Source organism: Apteryx mantelli, chromosome 8, assembly GCF_036417845.1.
Source record: "Apteryx mantelli isolate bAptMan1 chromosome 8, bAptMan1.hap1, whole genome shotgun sequence".
In the NCBI taxonomy this organism is placed as follows: Eukaryota; Metazoa; Chordata; class Aves; order Apterygiformes; family Apterygidae; genus Apteryx; species Apteryx mantelli.
The window spans coordinates 5,085,528-5,104,290 of NC_089985.1; positions in this window are offsets into that span (position 1 = coordinate 5,085,528).

The following is an 18,763-nucleotide window of genomic DNA, read 5'->3' on the forward strand; positions in this document are numbered from 1 at the left end:
CATCCACAGTGGTTCCTCATTCTGCGAGACAGTGAACAGACAGAGCCTTTTGCTTGTTCTCCAGACAGTGGGCAGATTAGGCAGTCTCCTTGTTTGTGAGACAGCGAACATCCACAGTGGTTCCTCATTCTGCGAGGCAGCGAACAGAGAGAGCCTTTTGCTTGTTCGCCTGGCAGCGAAGAGACACAGTGGTTTCCTTGTTCGCCAGGCAGCGAAGAGACAAAGCGGTCTGCTTGTTTGCCAGGCGGTGGACAGATTAGGCAGTCTCCTTGTTTGTGAGACAGCGAACATCCACTGTGGTTCCCCATTCTGCGAGGCAGCCAAGAGACACAGTGTTTTTCTTGGTCGCCTGGGAGCGAAGAGACGAAGCGGTCTGCTTGTTCGCCAGGCACTGGACAGATTAGGCAGTCTCCTTGTTTGTGAGACAGCGAACATCCACAGTGGTCACTCCTTCTGCGAGGCAGCGAACAGAGAGAGCCTTTTGCTTGTTCACCTGGCAGCGAAGAGACGAAGCGGTCTGCTTGTTCGACAGGCAGCAAACAGATTAGGCAGTCTCCTTGTTTGTGAGACAGCGAACATCCACACTGGTCACTCATTGTGCGAGGCAGCGAAGAGACACAGCGGTTTGCTTGTTCGCCAGGCAGCCAAGAGACAAAGCGGTTTGCTTATTCGCCAGACAGTTGGCAGATTAGGCAGTCTCCTTGTTTGTGAGACAGCGAACATCCACAGTGCTTCCTCATTCTGCGAGGCAGCGAAGAGACAGAGCGTTTTGCTTGTTCGCCTGGCAGCGAAGAGACACAGCGGTTTGCTTGTTCACCAGGCAGTGAAGAGACGAAGCAGTCTGCTTGTTCTCCAGGCAGCGAAAATATTAGGCAGTCTCCTTGTTTGTGAGACAGTGAACATCCACTGTGGTTCCCCATTCTGCGAGGCAGCGAAGAGACACAGTGTTTTTCTTGTTCGCCTGGGAGCGAAGAGACGAAGCAGTCTGCTTGTTCGCCAGGCACTGGACAGATTAGGCATTCTCCTTGTTTGTGAGACAGCGAACATCCACTGTGGTTCCTCATTCTGCGAGGCAGCAAACAGAGAGAGCCTTTTGCTTGTTCGCCTGGCAGCGAAGAGACGAAGCGGTCTGCTTGTTCGCCAGGCAGCGAAAAGATTAGGCAGTCTCCTTGTTTGTGAGACAGCGAACATCCACGGTGGTCACTCATTCTGCGAGGCAGCCAAGAGACACAGTGGTCTGCTTGTTCGTGAGGCAGCGGACAGATGCAGTGGTTTGCCAGACAGCGAGGTAGTGAACAGAGAGAGTGGTTCGCTTGTTTGCGGGGCAGGGATGTTTCGCCATGGTTGGCTTTTTGGTGAGTGGGCGAATAGACGCAGTGATGTGCTTTTTTTTGCGAGTCAGCGAAGAGACGAAGCGGTCTGCTTGTTCGCCAGGCAGCGAACAGATCAGGCAGTCTCCTTGTTTGTGGGACAGCGAACATCCACAGTGGTTTCTCATTCTGCCAGGCAGCCAAAAGACGCAGCGGTCGGCTTGTTCGCCAGGCACTGGACAGATTAGGCAGTCTCCTTGTTTGTGAGACAGCGAATATCCACAGTGGTTCCTCATTCTGCGAGGCAGCGAACAGAGAGAGCCTTTTGCTTGTTCACCTGGCAGCGAAGAGACGAAGCGGTCTGCTTGTTCGCCAGGCAGCAAACAGATTAGGCAGTCTCCTTGTTTGTGAGACAGCGAACATCCACAGTGGTTCCTCATTCTGCCAGGCAGCGAAGAGACAGAGCATTTTGCTTCTTCGCCTGGCAGCGAAGAGACACAGCGGTTTGCTTGTTCGCCAGGCAGTGAAGAGACGAAGCAGTCTGCTTGTTCTTCATGCAGCGAAAAGATTAGGCAGTCTCCTTGTTTGTGAGACAGTCAACATCCACAGTGGTTCCCCATTCTGCGAGGCAGCGAAGAGACACAGTGGTTTTCTTGTTCGCCTGGGAGCGAAGAGACGAAGCAGTCTGCTTGTTCGCCAGGCAGCAAACAGATTAGGCAGTCTCCTTGTTTGTGAGACAGCGAACATCCACTGTGCTCACACATTCTGCGAGGCCGCCAAGAGACACAGTGGTCTGCTTGTTCGTGAGGCAGCGGACAGATGCAGTGGTTTGCCAGACAGCGAGGTAGTGAACAGAGAGAGTGGTTCGCTTGTTTGCGGGGCAGGGATGTTTCGCCATGGTTGGCTTTTTGGTGAGTGGGCGAATAGACGCAGTGATGTGCTTTTTTTTGCGAGTCAGCGAAGAGACGAAGCGGTCTGCTTGTTCGCCAGGCAGCGAACAGATCAGGCAGTCTCCTTGTTTGTGAGACAGCGAACATCCACAGTGGTTCCTCATTCTGCCAGGCAGCCAAGAGACCTAGCGTTCTGCTTGTTCGCCATGCAGCGAAGAGATTAGGCACTCTCCTTGTTTGTGAGACAGCGAACATCCAGAGTGGTCACTCATTCTGCGAGGCAGCGAATTGGCACAGCGTTCTGCTTCTTCGCCAAGCAGTGGACAGATTAGGTAGTCTCCTTGTTTGTGAGACAGCGAACATCCACAGTGGTCACTCATTCTCCGAGGCAGCCAAGAGACACAGCGGTCTGCTTGCTCGCCATGCAGCGAAGAGACGCAGCGGTCTGCTTGTTCGCCAGGCAGCGAACAGATTCCGCATTCTCCTTTTTTGTGAGACAGCGAACATCCACAGTGGTCACTCATTGTGCGAGGTAGCGAAAAGACACAGCGGTTTGCTTTTTCGCCAGGCAGCGAAGAGACGAAGCGTTTTGCTTGCTCGCCAGGCAGTGGACAGATTAGGCAGTCTCCGTGTTTGTGAGACAGCCAACATCCACAGTGGTCACTCATTCTGCGAGGCAGCGAACAGATGCAGTGGTTTGCTTGATGGCGAGGCAGTGAACAGAGAGAGCGGTTCGCTTTTTTGCGAGGCAGCAAAGAGAAACGTCAGTCTGCTTGCTCGCCAGGCAGCGAAGAGACGCAGCGGTCTGCTTGTTCGCCAGGCAGTGAACAGATGAGGCAGTCTCCGTGTTCGTGAGACAGCCAACATCCACAGTGGTCACTCATTCTGCGAGGCAGCGAACAGATGCAGCCGTTTGCTTGTCCACTAGATGGCGTAGTGGCATCACGGATTGCTTTTTCGCCTGGAAGAGACCCGATGCAGCACTTTGCCAGCTGGCGAGGCAGCGAACAGACGCAGCAGTCTGCTGCTTTGTGAGACAGCGAACATCCACGGTGGTTAGTTATTCTGCGAAGCAGCGAAGAGACGCAGCGCTTAGTTAGTTCTCCAGGCCCTGAACACATGCAACGGTTCACTTGCTGGCAACGCAGCGAGGAGAGGCAGCGGTCTGCTTGTTCGCCAGGCAGTGGACAGATTAGGCAGTCTCCGTGTTTGTGAGACAGCCAACATCCACAGTGGTCACTCATTCTGCGAGGCAGCGAACAGATGCAGTGGTTTGCTGGATCGTGAGGCAGTGAACAGAGAGAGCGGTTCGCTTCTTTGCGAGGTAGGGAACATTCGCCGTGGTTGGCTTTTTTGTGACTGGGCGAATAGAGGCAGTGATGTGCTTTTTTGCGAGGCAGCGAAGAGACGCAGCAGTCTGCTTGTTCGCCAGGCAGTGAACAGATGAGGCAGTCTCCTTTTTTGTGAGACAGCGAACATCCACAGTGGTCACGCATTCTGCGAGGCAGCGAAGAGACACAGCGGTCTGCTTGTTCGCCAGGCAGCGAAGAGATTAGCCAGTCTCCTTGTTTGTGAGACAGTGAACATCCACAGTGGTCACTCATTGTGCGAGGCAGCGAAGAGAAACCGCCTTTTGCTTGTTCGCCAGGCAGCGAAGAAACGCAGTGGTTTGCTTGTTCGCCAGGCAGCCAAGAGACAAAGCGGTTTGCTTGTTCGCCAGACAGTTGGCAGATTAGGCAGTCTCCTTGTTTGTGAGACAGCGAAAATCCACAGTGCTTCCTCATTCTGCGAGGCAGCGAAGAGACACAGCGGTTTGCTTGTTCACCAGGCAGTGAAGAGACGAAGCAGTCTGCTTGTTCTCCAGGCACTGGACAGATTAGGCAGTCTCCTTGTTTGTGAGACAGCGAACATCCACAGTGGTTCCTCATTCTGCGAGGCAGCGAACAGAGAAAGCCTTTTGCTTGTTCGCCTGGCAGCGAAGAGACGAAGCGGTCTGCTTGTTCGCCAGGCAGCGAACAGATTAGGCAGTCTCCTTGTTTGTGAGACAGAAAACATCCACAGTGGTCACTCCTTCTGCGAGGCAGTGAAGAGACAGAGTGGTCTGCTTGTTCGCCAGGCAGCGAACAGATTAGGCAGTCTCCTTGTTTGTGAGACAGCGAACATCCACAGTGGCTCCTCATTCTGCTAGACAGCGAAAGGACAGAGCGTAACGCTTGTTCGCCTGGCAGCGAAGAGACAAAGCGGTTTGCTTGTTCGCCAGACAGTGGGCAGATTAGGCAGTCTCCTTGTTTGTGCCACAGAAAACATCCACAGTGGTTCCTCATTCTGCGAGACAGTGAACAGACAGAGCCTTTTGCTTGTTCTCCAGACAGTGGGCAGATTAGGCAGTCTCCTTGTTTGTGAGACAGCGAACATCCACAGTGGTTCCTCATTCTGCGAGGCAGCGAACAGAGAGAGCCTTTTGCTTGTTCGCCTGGCAGCGAAGAGACACAGTGGTTTCCTTGTTCGCCAGGCAGCGAAGAGACAAAGCGGTCTGCTTGTTTGCCAGGCGGTGGACAGATTAGGCAGTCTCCTTGTTTGTGAGACAGCGAACATCCACAGTGGTTCCCCATTCTGCGAGGCAGCCAAGAGACACAGTGTTTTTCTTGGTCGCCTGGGAGCGAAGAGACGAAGCGGTCTGCTTGTTCGCCAGGCACTGGACAGATTAGGCAGTCTCCTTGTTTGTGAGACAGCGAACATCCACAGTGGTCACTCCTTCTGCGAGGCAGCGAACAGAGAGAGCCTTTTGCTTGTTCACCTGGCAGCGAAGAGACGAAGCGGTCTGCTTGTTCGACAGGCAGCAAACAGATTAGGCAGTCTCCTTGTTTGTGAGACAGCGAACATCCACACTGGTCACTCATTGTGCGAGGCAGCGAAGAGACACAGCGGTTTGCTTGTTCACCAGGCAGCGAAGAAACGCAGCGGTTTGCTTGTTCGCCAGGCAGCCAAGAGACAAAGCGGTTTGCTTATTCGCCAGACAGTTGGCAGATTAGGCAGTCTCCTTGTTTGTGAGACAGCGAAAATCCACAGTGCTTCCTCATTCTGCGAGGCAGCGAAGAGACAGAGCGTTTTGCTTGTTCGCCTGGCAGCGAAGAGACACAGCGGTTTGCTTGTTCACCAGGCAGTGAAGAGACGAAGCAGTCTGCTTGTTCTCCAGGCAGCGAAAATATTAGGCAGTCTCCTTGTTTGTGAGACAGCGAACATCCACTGTGGTTCCCCATTCTGCGAGGCAGCGAAGAGACACAGTGTTTTTCTTGTTCGCCTGGGAGCGAAGAGACGAAGCAGTCTGCTTGTTCGCCAGGCACTGGACAGATTAGGCATTCTCCTTGTTTGTGAGACAGCGAACATCCACTGTGGTTCCTCATTCTGCGAGGCAGCAAACAGAGAGAGCCTTTTGCTTGTTCGCCTGGCAGCGAAGAGACGAAGCGGTCTGCTTGTTCGCCAGGCAGCGAAAAGATTAGGCAGTCTCCTTGTTTGTGAGACAGCGAACATCCACGGTGGTCATTCATTCTGCGAGGCAGCCAAGAGACACAGTGGTCTGCTTGTTCGTGAGGCAGCGGACAGATGCAGTGGTTTGCCAGACAGCGAGGTAGTGAACAGAGAGAGTGGTTCGCTTGTTTGCGGGGCAGGGATGTTTCGCCATGGTTGGCTTTTTGGTGAGTAGGCGAATAGACGCAGTGATGTGCTTTTTTTTGCGAGTCAGCGAAGAGACGAAGCGGTCTGCTTGTTCGCCAGGCAGCGAACAGATCAGGCAGTCTCCTTGTTTGTGAGACAGCGAACATCCACAGTGGTTTCTCATTCTGCCAGGCAGCCAAAAGACGCAGCGGTCGGCTTGTTCGCCAGGCAGCAAACAGATTAGGCAGTCTCCTTGTTTGTGAGACAGCGAATATCCACAGTGGTTCCTCATTCTGCCAGGCAGCGAAGAGACAGAGCGTTTTGCTTCTTCGCCTGGCAGCGAAGAGACACAGCGGTTTGCTTGTTCGCCAGGCAGTGAAGAGACGAAGCAGTCTGCTTGTTCTTCATGCAGCGAAAAGATTAGGCAGTCTCCTTGTTTGTGAGACAGTCAACATCCACAGTGGTTCCCCATTCTGCGAGGCAGCGAAGAGACACAGTGGTTTTCTTGTTCGCCTGGGAGCGAAGAGACGAAGCGGTCTGCTTGTTCGCCAGGCAGCAAACAGATTAGGCAGTCTCCTTGTTTGTGAGACAGCGAACATCCACTGTGCTCACACATTCTGCGAGGCCGCCAAGAGACACAGTGGTCTGCTTGTTCGTGAGGCAGCGGACAGATGCAGTGGTTTGCCAGACAGCGAGGTAGTGAACAGAGAGAGTGGTTCGCTTGTTTGCGGGGCAGGGATGTTTCGCCATGGTTGGCTTTTTGGTGAGTGGGCGAATAGACGCAGTGATGTGCTTTTTTTGCGAGTCAGCGAAGAGACGAAGCGGTCTGCTTGTTCGCCAGGCAGCGAACAGATTAGGCAGTCTCCTTGTTTGTGACACAGAAAACATCCACAGTGGTTCCTCATTCTGCGAGGCAGCGAACAGAGAGAGCCTTTTGCTTGTTCGCCTGGCAGCGAAGAGATTAGGCAGTCTCCTTGTTTGTGAGACAGCGAACATCCACGGTGGTCACTCCTTCTGCGAGGCAGCGAAGAGACAGAGCCTTTTGCTTGTTCGCCTGGCAGCGAAGAGACGAAGCGGTCTGCTTGTTCGCCAGGCAGCAAACAGATTAGGCAGTCTCCTTGTTTGTGAGACAGCGAACATCCACAGTGCTCACTCATTGTGCGAGGCAGCGAAGAGAAACCGCCTTTTGCTTGTTCGCCAGGCAGCGAAGAAACGCAGTGGTTTGCTTGTTCGCCAGGCAGCCAAGAGACAAAGCGGTTTGCTTGTTCGCCAGACAGTTGGCAGATTAGGCAGTCTCCTTGTTTGTGAGACAGCGAAAATCCACAGTGCTTCCTCATTCTGCGAGGCAGCGAAGAGACACAGCGGTTTGCTTGTTCACCAGGCAGTGAAGAGACGAAGCAGTCTGCTTGTTCTCCAGGCACTGGACAGATTAGGCAGTCTCCTTGTTTTTGAGACAGCGAACATCCACAGTGGTTCCCCGTTCTGCGAGGCAGCGAAGAGACACAGTGGTTTTCTTGTTCGCCTGGGAGCGAAGAGACGAAGCAGTCTGCTTGTTCGCCAGGCACTGGACAGATTAGGCAGTCTCCTTGTTTGTGAGACAGCGAACATCCACAGTGGTTCCTCATTCTGCGAGGCAGCGAACAGAGAAAGCCTTTTGCTTGTTCGCCTGGCAGCGAAGAGACGAAGCGGTCTGCTTGTTCGCCAGGCAGCGAACAGATTAGGCAGTCTCCTTTTTTGTGAGACAGCGAACATCCACGGTCGTCACTCCTTCTGCGAGGCAGCGAAGAGACAGAGCCTTTTGCTTGTTCGCCTGGCAGCGAAGAGACGAAGCGGTCTGCTTGTTCGCCAGGCAGCAAACAGATTAGGCAGTCTCCTTGTTTGTGAGACAGCGAACATCCACAGTGGTCACTCATTGTGCGAGGCAGCGAAGAGACACAGTGGTTTGCTTGTTCGCCAGGCAGCGAAGAAACGCAGCGGTTTGCTTGTTCGCCAGGCAGCGAACAGATTAGGCAGTCTCCTTGTTTGTGAGACAGAAAACATCCACAGTGGTCACTCCTTCTGCGAGGCAGTGAAGAGACAGAGTGGTCTGCTTGTTCGCCAGGCAGCGAACAGATTAGGCAGTCTCCTTGTTTGTGAGACAGCGAACATCCACAGTGGCTCCTCATTCTGCTAGACAGCGAAAGGACAGAGCGTAACGCTTGTTCGCCTGGCAGCGAAGAGACAAAGCGGTTTGCTTGTTCGCCAGACAGTGGGCAGATTAGGCAGTCTCCTTGTTTGTGCCACAGAAAACATCCACAGTGGTTCCTCATTCTGCGAGACAGTGAACAGACAGAGCCTTTTGCTTGTTCTCCAGACAGTGGGCAGATTAGGCAGTCTCCTTGTTTGTGAGACAGCGAACATCCACGGTGGTCACTCCTTCTGCGAGGCAGCGAAGAGACAGAGCCTTTTGCTTGTTCGCCTGGCAGCGAAGAGACACAGTGGTTTCCTTGTTCGCCAGGCAGCGAAGAGACAAAGCGGTCTCCTTGTTTGCCAGGCGGTGGACAGATTAGGCAGTCTCCTTGTTTGTGAGACAGCGAACATCCACAGTGGTTCCCCATTCTGCGAGGCAGCCAAGAGACACAGTGTTTTTCTTGGTCGCCTGGGAGCGAAGAGACGAAGCGGTCTGCTTGTTCGCCAGGCACTGGACAGATTAGGCAGTCTCCTTGTTTGTGAGACAGCGAACATCCACAGTGGTCACTCCTTCTGCGAGGCAGCGAACAGAGAGAGCCTTTTGCTTGTTCACCTGGCAGCGAAGAGACGAAGCGGTCTGCTTGTTCGACAGGCAGCAAACAGATTAGGCAGTCTCCTTGTTTGTGAGACAGCGAACATCCACACTGGTCACTCATTGTGCGAGGCAGCGAAGAGACACAGCGGTTTGCTTGTTCGCCAGGCAGCCAAGAGACAAAGCGGTTTGCTTATTCGCCAGACAGTTGGCAGATTAGGCAGTCTCCTTGTTTGTGAGACAGCGAAAATCCACAGTGCTTCCTCATTCTGCGAGGCAGCGAAGAGACAGAGCGTTTTGCTTGTTCGCCTGGCAGCGAAGAGACACAGCGGTTTGCTTGTTCACCAGGCAGTGAAGAGACGAAGCAGTCTGCTTGTTCTCCAGGCAGCGAAAATATTAGGCAGTCTCCTTGTTTGTGAGACAGTGAACATCCACTGTGGTTCCCCATTCTGCGAGGCAGCGAAGAGACACAGTGTTTTTCTTGTTCGCCTGGGAGCGAAGAGACGAAGCAGTCTGCTTGTTCGCCAGGCACTGGACAGATTAGGCATTCTCCTTGTTTGTGAGACAGCGAACATCCACTGTGGTTCCTCATTCTGCGAGGCAGCGAACAGAGAGAGCCTTTTGCTTGTTCGCCTGGCAGCGAAGAGATTAGGCAGTCTCCTTTTTTGTGAGACAGCGAACATCCACGGTGGTCACTCCTTCTGCGAGGCAGCGAAGAGACAGAGCCTTTTGCTTGTTCGCCTGGCAGCGAAGAGACGAAGCGGTCTGCTTGTTCGCCAGGCAGCAAACAGATTAGGCAGTCTCCTTGTTTGTGAGACAGCGAACATCCACAGTGCTCACTCATTGTGCGAGGCAGCGAAGAGAAACCGCCTTTTGCTTGTTCGCCAGGCAGCGAAGAAACGCAGTGGTTTGCTTGTTCGCCAGGCAGCCAAGAGACAAAGCGGTTTGCTTGTTCGCCAGACAGTTGGCAGATTAGGCAGTCTCCTTGTTTGTGAGACAGCGAAAATCCACAGTGCTTCCTCATTCTGCGAGGCAGCGAAGAAACGCAGCGGTTTGCTTGTTCGCCAGGCAGCGAACAGATTAGGCAGTCTCCTTGTTTGTGAGACAGAAAACATCCACAGTGGTCACTCCTTCTGCGAGGCAGTGAAGAGACAGAGTGGTCTGCTTGTTCGCCAGGCAGCGAACAGATTAGGCAGTCTCCTTGTTTGTGAGACAGCGAACATCCACAGTGGCTCCTCATTCTGCTAGACAGCGAAAGGACAGAGCGTAACGCTTGTTCGCCTGGCAGCGAAGAGACAAAGCGGTTTGCTTGTTCGCCAGACAGTGGGCAGATTAGGCAGTCTCCTTGTTTGTGCCACAGAAAACATCCACAGTGGTTCCTCATTCTGCGAGACAGTGAACAGACAGAGCCTTTTGCTTGTTCTCCAGACAGTGGGCAGATTAGGCAGTCTCCTTGTTTGTGAGACAGCGAACATCCACAGTGGTTCCTCATTCTGCGAGGCAGCGAACAGAGAGAGCCTTTTGCTTGTTCGCCTGGCAGCGAAGAGACACAGTGGTTTCCTTGTTCGCCAGGCAGCGAAGAGACAAAGCGGTCTGCTTGTTTGCCAGGCGGTGGACAGATTAGGCAGTCTCCTTGTTTGTGAGACAGCGAACATCCACAGTGGTTCCCCATTCTGCGAGGCAGCCAAGAGACACAGTGTTTTTCTTGGTCGCCTGGGAGCGAAGAGACGAAGCGGTCTGCTTGTTCGCCAGGCACTGGACAGATTAGGCAGTCTCCTTGTTTGTGAGACAGCGAACATCCACAGTGGTCACTCCTTCTGCGAGGCAGCGAACAGAGAGAGCCTTTTGCTTGTTCACCTGGCAGCGAAGAGACGAAGCGGTCTGCTTGTTCGACAGGCAGCAAACAGATTAGGCAGTCTCCTTGTTTGTGAGACAGCGAACATCCACACTGGTCACTCATTGTGCGAGGCAGCGAAGAGACACAGCGGTTTGCTTGTTCGCCAGGCAGCCAAGAGACAAAGCGGTTTGCTTATTCGCCAGACAGTTGGCAGATTAGGCAGTCTCCTTGTTTGTGAGACAGCGAAAATCCACAGTGCTTCCTCATTCTGCGAGGCAGCGAAGAGACAGAGCGTTTTGCTTGTTCGCCTGGCAGCGAAGAGACACAGCGGTTTGCTTGTTCACCAGGCAGTGAAGAGACGAAGCAGTCTGCTTGTTCTCCAGGCAGCGAAAATATTAGGCAGTCTCCTTGTTTGTGAGACAGTGAACATCCACTGTGGTTCCCCATTCTGCGAGGCAGCGAAGAGACACAGTGTTTTTCTTGTTCGCCTGGGAGCGAAGAGACGAAGCAGTCTGCTTGTTCGCCAGGCACTGGACAGATTAGGCATTCTCCTTGTTTGTGAGACAGCGAACATCCACAGTGGTTCCTCATTCTGCGAGGCAGCGAACAGAGAGAGCCTTTTGCTTGTTCGCCTGGCAGCGAAGAGATTAGGCAGTCTCCTTTTTTGTGAGACAGCGAACATCCACGGTGGTCACTCCTTCTGCGAGGCAGCGAAGAGACAGAGCCTTTTGCTTGTTCGCCTGGCAGCGAAGAGACGAAGCGGTCTGCTTGTTCGCCAGGCAGCAAACAGATTAGGCAGTCTCCTTGTTTGTGAGACAGCGAACATCCACAGTGCTCACTCATTGTGCGAGGCAGCGAAGAGAAACTGCCTTTTGCTTGTTCGCCAGGCAGCGAAGAAACGCAGTGGTTTGCTTGTTCGCCAGGCAGCCAAGAGACAAAGCGGTTTGCTTGTTCGCCAGACAGTTGGCAGATTAGGCAGTCTCCTTGTTTGTGAGACAGCGAAAATCCACAGTGCTTCCTCATTCTGCGAGGCAGCGAAGAGACACAGCGGTTTGCTTGTTCACCAGGCAGTGAAGAGACGAAGCAGTCTGCTTGTTCTCCAGGCACTGGACAGATTAGGCAGTCTCCTTGTTTTTGAGACAGCGAACATCCACAGTGGTTCCCCGTTCTGCGAGGCAGCGAAGAGACACAGTGGTTTTCTTGTTCGCCTGGGAGCGAAGAGACGAAGCAGTCTGCTTGTTCGCCAGGCACTGGACAGATTAGGCAGTCTCCTTGTTTGTGAGACAGCGAACATCCACAGTGGTTCCTCATTCTGCGAGGCAGCGAACAGAGAAAGCCTTTTGCTTGTTCGCCTGGCAGCGAAGAGACGAAGCGGTCTGCTTGTTCGCCAGGCAGCGAACAGATTAGGCAGTCTCCTTTTTTGTGAGACAGCGAACATCCACGGTCGTCACTCCTTCTGCGAGGCAGCGAAGAGACAGAGCCTTTTGCTTGTTCGCCTGGCAGCGAAGAGACGAAGCGGTCTGCTTGTTCGCCAGGCAGCAAACAGATTAGGCAGTCTCCTTGTTTGTGAGACAGCGAACATCCACAGTGGTCACTCATTGTGCGAGGCAGCGAAGAGACACAGTGGTTTGCTTGTTCGCCAGGCAGCGAAGAAACGCAGCGGTTTGCTTGTTCGCCAGGCAGCGAACAGATTAGGCAGTCTCCTTGTTTGTGAGACAGAAAACATCCACAGTGGTCACTCCTTCTGCGAGGCAGTGAAGAGACAGAGTGGTCTGCTTGTTCGCCAGGCAGCGAACAGATTAGGCAGTCTCCTTGTTTGTGAGACAGCGAACATCCACAGTGGCTCCTCATTCTGCTAGACAGCGAAAGGACAGAGCGTAACGCTTGTTCGCCTGGCAGCGAAGAGACAAAGCGGTTTGCTTGTTCGCCAGACAGTGGGCAGATTAGGCAGTCTCCTTGTTTGTGCCACAGAAAACATCCACAGTGGTTCCTCATTCTGCGAGGCAGCGAACAGAGAGAGCCTTTTGCTTGTTCGCCTGGCAGCGAAGAGACACAGTGGTTTCCTTGTTCGCCAGGCAGCGAAGAGACAAAGCGGTCTGCTTGTTTGCCAGGCGGTGGACAGATTAGGCAGTCTCCTTGTTTGTGAGACAGCGAACATCCACAGTGGTCACTCCTTCTGCGAGGCAGCGAACAGAGAGAGCCTTTTGCTTGTTCACCTGGCAGCGAAGAGACGAAGCGGTCTGCTTGTTCGACAGGCAGCAAACAGATTAGGCAGTCTCCTTGTTTGTGAGACAGCGAACATCCACACTGGTCACTCATTGTGCGAGGCAGCGAAGAGACACAGCGGTTTGCTTGTTCACCAGGCAGCGAAGAAACGCAGCGGTTTGCTTGTTCGCCAGGCAGCCAAGAGACAAAGCGGTTTGCTTATTCGCCAGACAGTTGGCAGATTAGGCAGTCTCCTTGTTTGTGAGACAGCGAAAATCCACAGTGCTTCCTCATTCTGCGAGGCAGCGAAGAGACAGAGCGTTTTGCTTGTTCGCCTGGCAGCGAAGAGACACAGCGGTTTGCTTGTTCACCAGGCAGTGAAGAGACGAAGCAGTCTGCTTGTTCTCCAGGCAGCGAAAATATTAGGCAGTCTCCTTGTTTGTGAGACAGTGAACATCCACTGTGGTTCCCCATTCTGCGAGGCAGCGAAGAGACACAGTGTTTTTCTTGTTCGCCTGGGAGCGAAGAGACGAAGCAGTCTGCTTGTTCGCCAGGCACTGGACAGATTAGGCATTCTCCTTGTTTGTGAGACAGCGAACATCCACAGTGGTTCCTCATTCTGCGAGGCAGCAAACAGAGAGAGCCTTTTGCTTGTTCGCCTGGCAGCGAAGAGACGAAGCGGTCTGCTTGTTCGCCAGGCAGCGAAAAGATTAGGCAGTCTCCTTGTTTGTGAGACAGCGAACATCCACGGTGGTCACTCATTCTGCGAGGCAGCCAAGAGACACAGTGGTCTGCTTGTTCGTGAGGCAGCGGACAGATGCAGTGGTTTGCCAGACAGCGAGGTAGTGAACAGAGAGAGTGGTTCGCTTGTTTGCGGGGCAGGGATGTTTCGCCATGGTTGGCTTTTTGGTGAGTGGGCGAATAGACGCAGTGATGTGCTTTTTTTTGCGAGTCAGCGAAGAGACGAAGCGGTCTGCTTGTTCGCCAGGCAGCGAACAGATCAGGCAGTCTCCTTGTTTGTGGGACAGCGAACATCCACAGTGGTTTCTCATTCTGCCAGGCAGCCAAAAGACGCAGCGGTCGGCTTGTTCGCCAGGCACTGGACAGATTAGGCAGTCTCCTTGTTTGTGAGACAGCGAATATCCACAGTGGTTCCTCATTCTGCGAGGCAGCGAACAGAGAGAGCCTTTTGCTTGTTCACCTGGCAGCGAAGAGACGAAGCGGTCTGCTTGTTCGCCAGGCAGCAAACAGATTAGGCAGTCTCCTTGTTTGTGAGACAGCGAACATCCACAGTGGTTCCTCATTCTGCCAGGCAGCGAAGAGACAGAGCATTTTGCTTCTTCGCCTGGCAGCGAAGAGACACAGCGGTTTGCTTGTTCGCCAGGCAGTGAAGAGACGAAGCAGTCTGCTTGTTCTTCATGCAGCGAAAAGATTAGGCAGTCTCCTTGTTTGTGAGACAGTCAACATCCACAGTGGTTCCCCATTCTGCGAGGCAGCGAAGAGACACAGTGGTTTTCTTGTTCGCCTGGGAGCGAAGAGACGAAGCAGTCTGCTTGTTCGCCAGGCAGCAAACAGATTAGGCAGTCTCCTTGTTTGTGAGACAGCGAACATCCACTGTGCTCACACATTCTGCGAGGCCGCCAAGAGACACAGTGGTCTGCTTGTTCGTGAGGCAGCGGACAGATGCAGTGGTTTGCCAGACAGCGAGGTAGTGAACAGAGAGAGTGGTTCGCTTGTTTGCGGGGCAGGGATGTTTCGCCATGGTTGGCTTTTTGGTGAGTGGGCGAATAGACGCAGTGATGTGCTTTTTTTTGCGAGTCAGCGAAGAGACGAAGCGGTCTGCTTGTTCGCCAGGCAGCGAACAGATCAGGCAGTCTCCTTGTTTGTGAGACAGCGAACATCCACAGTGGTTCCTCATTCTGCCAGGCAGCCAAGAGACCTAGCGTTCTGCTTGTTCGCCATGCAGCGAAGAGATTAGGCACTCTCCTTGTTTGTGAGACAGCGAACATCCAGAGTGGTCACTCATTCTGCGAGGCAGCGAATTGGCACAGCGTTCTGCTTCTTCGCCAAGCAGTGGACAGATTAGGTAGTCTCCTTGTTTGTGAGACAGCGAACATCCACAGTGGTCACTCATTCTCCGAGGCAGCCAAGAGACACAGCGGTCTGCTTGCTCGCCATGCAGCGAAGAGACGCAGCGGTCTGCTTGTTCGCCAGGCAGCGAACAGATTCCGCATTCTCCTTTTTTGTGAGACAGCGAACATCCACAGTGGTCACTCATTGTGCGAGGTAGCGAAAAGACACAGCGGTTTGCTTTTTCGCCAGGCAGCGAAGAGACGAAGCGTTTTGCTTGCTCGCCAGGCAGTGGACAGATTAGGCAGTCTCCGTGTTTGTGAGACAGCCAACATCCACAGTGGTCACTCATTCTGCGAGGCAGCGAACAGATGCAGTGGTTTGCTTGATGGCGAGGCAGTGAACAGAGAGAGCGGTTCGCTTTTTTGCGAGGCAGCAAAGAGAAACGTCAGTCTGCTTGCTCGCCAGGCAGCGAAGAGACGCAGCGGTCTGCTTGTTCGCCAGGCAGTGAACAGATGAGGCAGTCTCCGTGTTCGTGAGACAGCCAACATCCACAGTGGTCACTCATTCTGCGAGGCAGCGAACAGATGCAGCCGTTTGCTTGTCCACTAGATGGCGTAGTGGCATCACGGATTGCTTTTTCGCCTGGAAGAGACCCGATGCAGCACTTTGCCAGCTGGCGAGGCAGCGAACAGACGCAGCAGTCTGCTGCTTTGTGAGACAGCGAACATCCACGGTGGTTAGTTATTCTGCGAAGCAGCGAAGAGACGCAGCGCTTAGTTAGTTCTCCAGGCCCTGAACACATGCAACGGTTCACTTGCTGGCAACGCAGCGAGGAGAGGCAGCGGTCTGCTTGTTCGCCAGGCAGTGGACAGATTAGGCAGTCTCCGTGTTTGTGAGACAGCCAACATCCACAGTGGTCACTCATTCTGCGAGGCAGCGAACAGATGCAGTGGTTTGCTGGATCGTGAGGCAGTGAACAGAGAGAGCGGTTCGCTTCTTTGCGAGGTAGGGAACATTCGCCGTGGTTGGCTTTTTTGTGACTGGGCGAATAGAGGCAGTGATGTGCTTTTTTGCGAGGCAGCGAAGAGACGCAGCAGTCTGCTTGTTCGCCAGGCAGTGAACAGATGAGGCAGTCTCCTTTTTTGTGAGACAGCGAACATCCACAGTGGTCACGCATTCTGCGAGGCAGCGAAGAGACACAGCGGTCTGCTTGTTCGCCAGGCAGCGAAGAGATTAGCCAGTCTCCTTGTTTGTGAGACAGTGAACATCCACAGTGGTCACTCATTGTGCGAGGCAGCGAAGAGAAACCGCCTTTTGCTTGTTCGCCAGGCAGCGAAGAAACGCAGTGGTTTGCTTGTTCGCCAGGCAGCCAAGAGACAAAGCGGTTTGCTTGTTCGCCAGACAGTTGGCAGATTAGGCAGTCTCCTTGTTTGTGAGACAGCGAAAATCCACAGTGCTTCCTCATTCTGCGAGGCAGCGAAGAGACACAGCGGTTTGCTTGTTCACCAGGCAGTGAAGAGACGAAGCAGTCTGCTTGTTCTCCAGGCACTGGACAGATTAGGCAGTCTCCTTGTTTGTGAGACAGCGAACATCCACAGTGGTTCCTCATTCTGCGAGGCAGCGAACAGAGAAAGCCTTTTGCTTGTTCGCCTGGCAGCGAAGAGACGAAGCGGTCTGCTTGTTCGCCAGGCAGCGAACAGATTAGGCAGTCTCCTTGTTTGTGAGACAGAAAACATCCACAGTGGTCACTCCTTCTGCGAGGCAGTGAAGAGACAGAGTGGTCTGCTTGTTCGCCAGGCAGCGAACAGATTAGGCAGTCTCCTTGTTTGTGAGACAGCGAACATCCACAGTGGCTCCTCATTCTGCTAGACAGCGAAAGGACAGAGCGTAACGCTTGTTCGCCTGGCAGCGAAGAGACAAAGCGGTTTGCTTGTTCGCCAGACAGTGGGCAGATTAGGCAGTCTCCTTGTTTGTGCCACAGAAAACATCCACAGTGGTTCCTCATTCTGCGAGACAGTGAACAGACAGAGCCTTTTGCTTGTTCTCCAGACAGTGGGCAGATTAGGCAGTCTCCTTGTTTGTGAGACAGCGAACATCCACAGTGGTTCCTCATTCTGCGAGGCAGCGAACAGAGAGAGCCTTTTGCTTGTTCGCCTGGCAGCGAAGAGACACAGTGGTTTCCTTGTTCGCCAGGCAGCGAAGAGACAAAGCGGTCTGCTTGTTTGCCAGGCGGTGGACAGATTAGGCAGTCTCCTTGTTTGTGAGACAGCGAACATCCACAGTGGTTCCCCATTCTGCGAGGCAGCCAAGAGACACAGTGTTTTTCTTGGTCGCCTGGGAGCGAAGAGACGAAGCGGTCTGCTTGTTCGCCAGGCACTGGACAGATTAGGCAGTCTCCTTGTTTGTGAGACAGCGAACATCCACAGTGGTCACTCCTTCTGCGAGGCAGCGAACAGAGAGAGCCTTTTGCTTGTTCACCTGGCAGCGAAGAGACGAAGCGGTCTGCTTGTTCGACAGGCAGCAAACAGATTAGGCAGTCTCCTTGTTTGTGAGACAGCGAACATCCACACTGGTCACTCATTGTGCGAGGCAGCGAAGAGACACAGCGGTTTGCTTGTTCACCAGGCAGCGAAGAAACGCAGCGGTTTGCTTGTTCGCCAGGCAGCCAAGAGACAAAGCGGTTTGCTTATTCGCCAGACAGTTGGCAGATTAGGCAGTCTCCTTGTTTGTGAGACAGCGAAAATCCACAGTGCTTCCTCATTCTGCGAGGCAGCGAAGAGACAGAGCGTTTTGCTTGTTCGCCTGGCAGCGAAGAGACACAGCGGTTTGCTTGTTCACCAGGCAGTGAAGAGACGAAGCAGTCTGCTTGTTCTCCAGGCAGCGAAAATATTAGGCAGTCTCCTTGTTTGTGAGACAGCGAACATCCACTGTGGTTCCCCATTCTGCGAGGCAGCGAAGAGACACAGTGTTTTTCTTGTTCGCCTGGGAGCGAAGAGACGAAGCAGTCTGCTTGTTCGCCAGGCACTGGACAGATTAGGCATTCTCCTTGTTTGTGAGACAGCGAACATCCACTGTGGTTCCTCATTCTGCGAGGCAGCAAACAGAGAGAGCCTTTTGCTTGTTCGCCTGGCAGCGAAGAGACGAAGCGGTCTGCTTGTTCGCCAGGCAGCGAAAAGATTAGGCAGTCTCCTTGTTTGTGAGACAGCGAACATCCACGGTGGTCATTCATTCTGCGAGGCAGCCAAGAGACACAGTGGTCTGCTTGTTCGTGAGGCAGCGGACAGATGCAGTGGTTTGCCAGACAGCGAGGTAGTGAACAGAGAGAGTGGTTCGCTTGTTTGCGGGGCAGGGATGTTTCGCCATGGTTGGCTTTTTGGTGAGTAGGCGAATAGACGCAGTGATGTGCTTTTTTTTGCGAGTCAGCGAAGAGACGAAGCGGTCTGCTTGTTCGCCAGGCAGCGAACAGATCAGGCAGTCTCCTTGTTTGTGAGACAGCGAACATCCACAGTGGTTTCTCATTCTGCCAGGCAGCCAAAAGACGCAGCGGTCGGCTTGTTCGCCAGGCAGCAAACAGATTAGGCAGTCTCCTTGTTTGTGAGACAGCGAATATCCACAGTGGTTCCTCATTCTGCCAGGCAGCGAAGAGACAGAGCGTTTTGCTTCTTCGCCTGGCAGCGAAGAGACACAGCGGTTTGCTTGTTCGCCAGGCAGTGAAGAGACGAAGCAGTCTGCTTGTTCTTCATGCAGCGAAAAGATTAGGCAGTCTCCTTGTTTGTGAGACAGTCAACATCCACAGTGGTTCCCCATTCTGCGAGGCAGCGAAGAGACACAGTGGTTTTCTTGTTCGCCTGGGAGCGAAGAGACGAAGCGGTCTGCTTGTTCGCCAGGCAGCAAACAGATTAGGCAGTCTCCTTGTTTGTGAGACAGCGAACATCCACTGTGCTCACACATTCTGCGAGGCCGCCAAGAGACACAGTGGTCTGCTTGTTCGTGAGGCAGCGGACAGATGCAGTGGTTTGCCAGACAGCGAGGT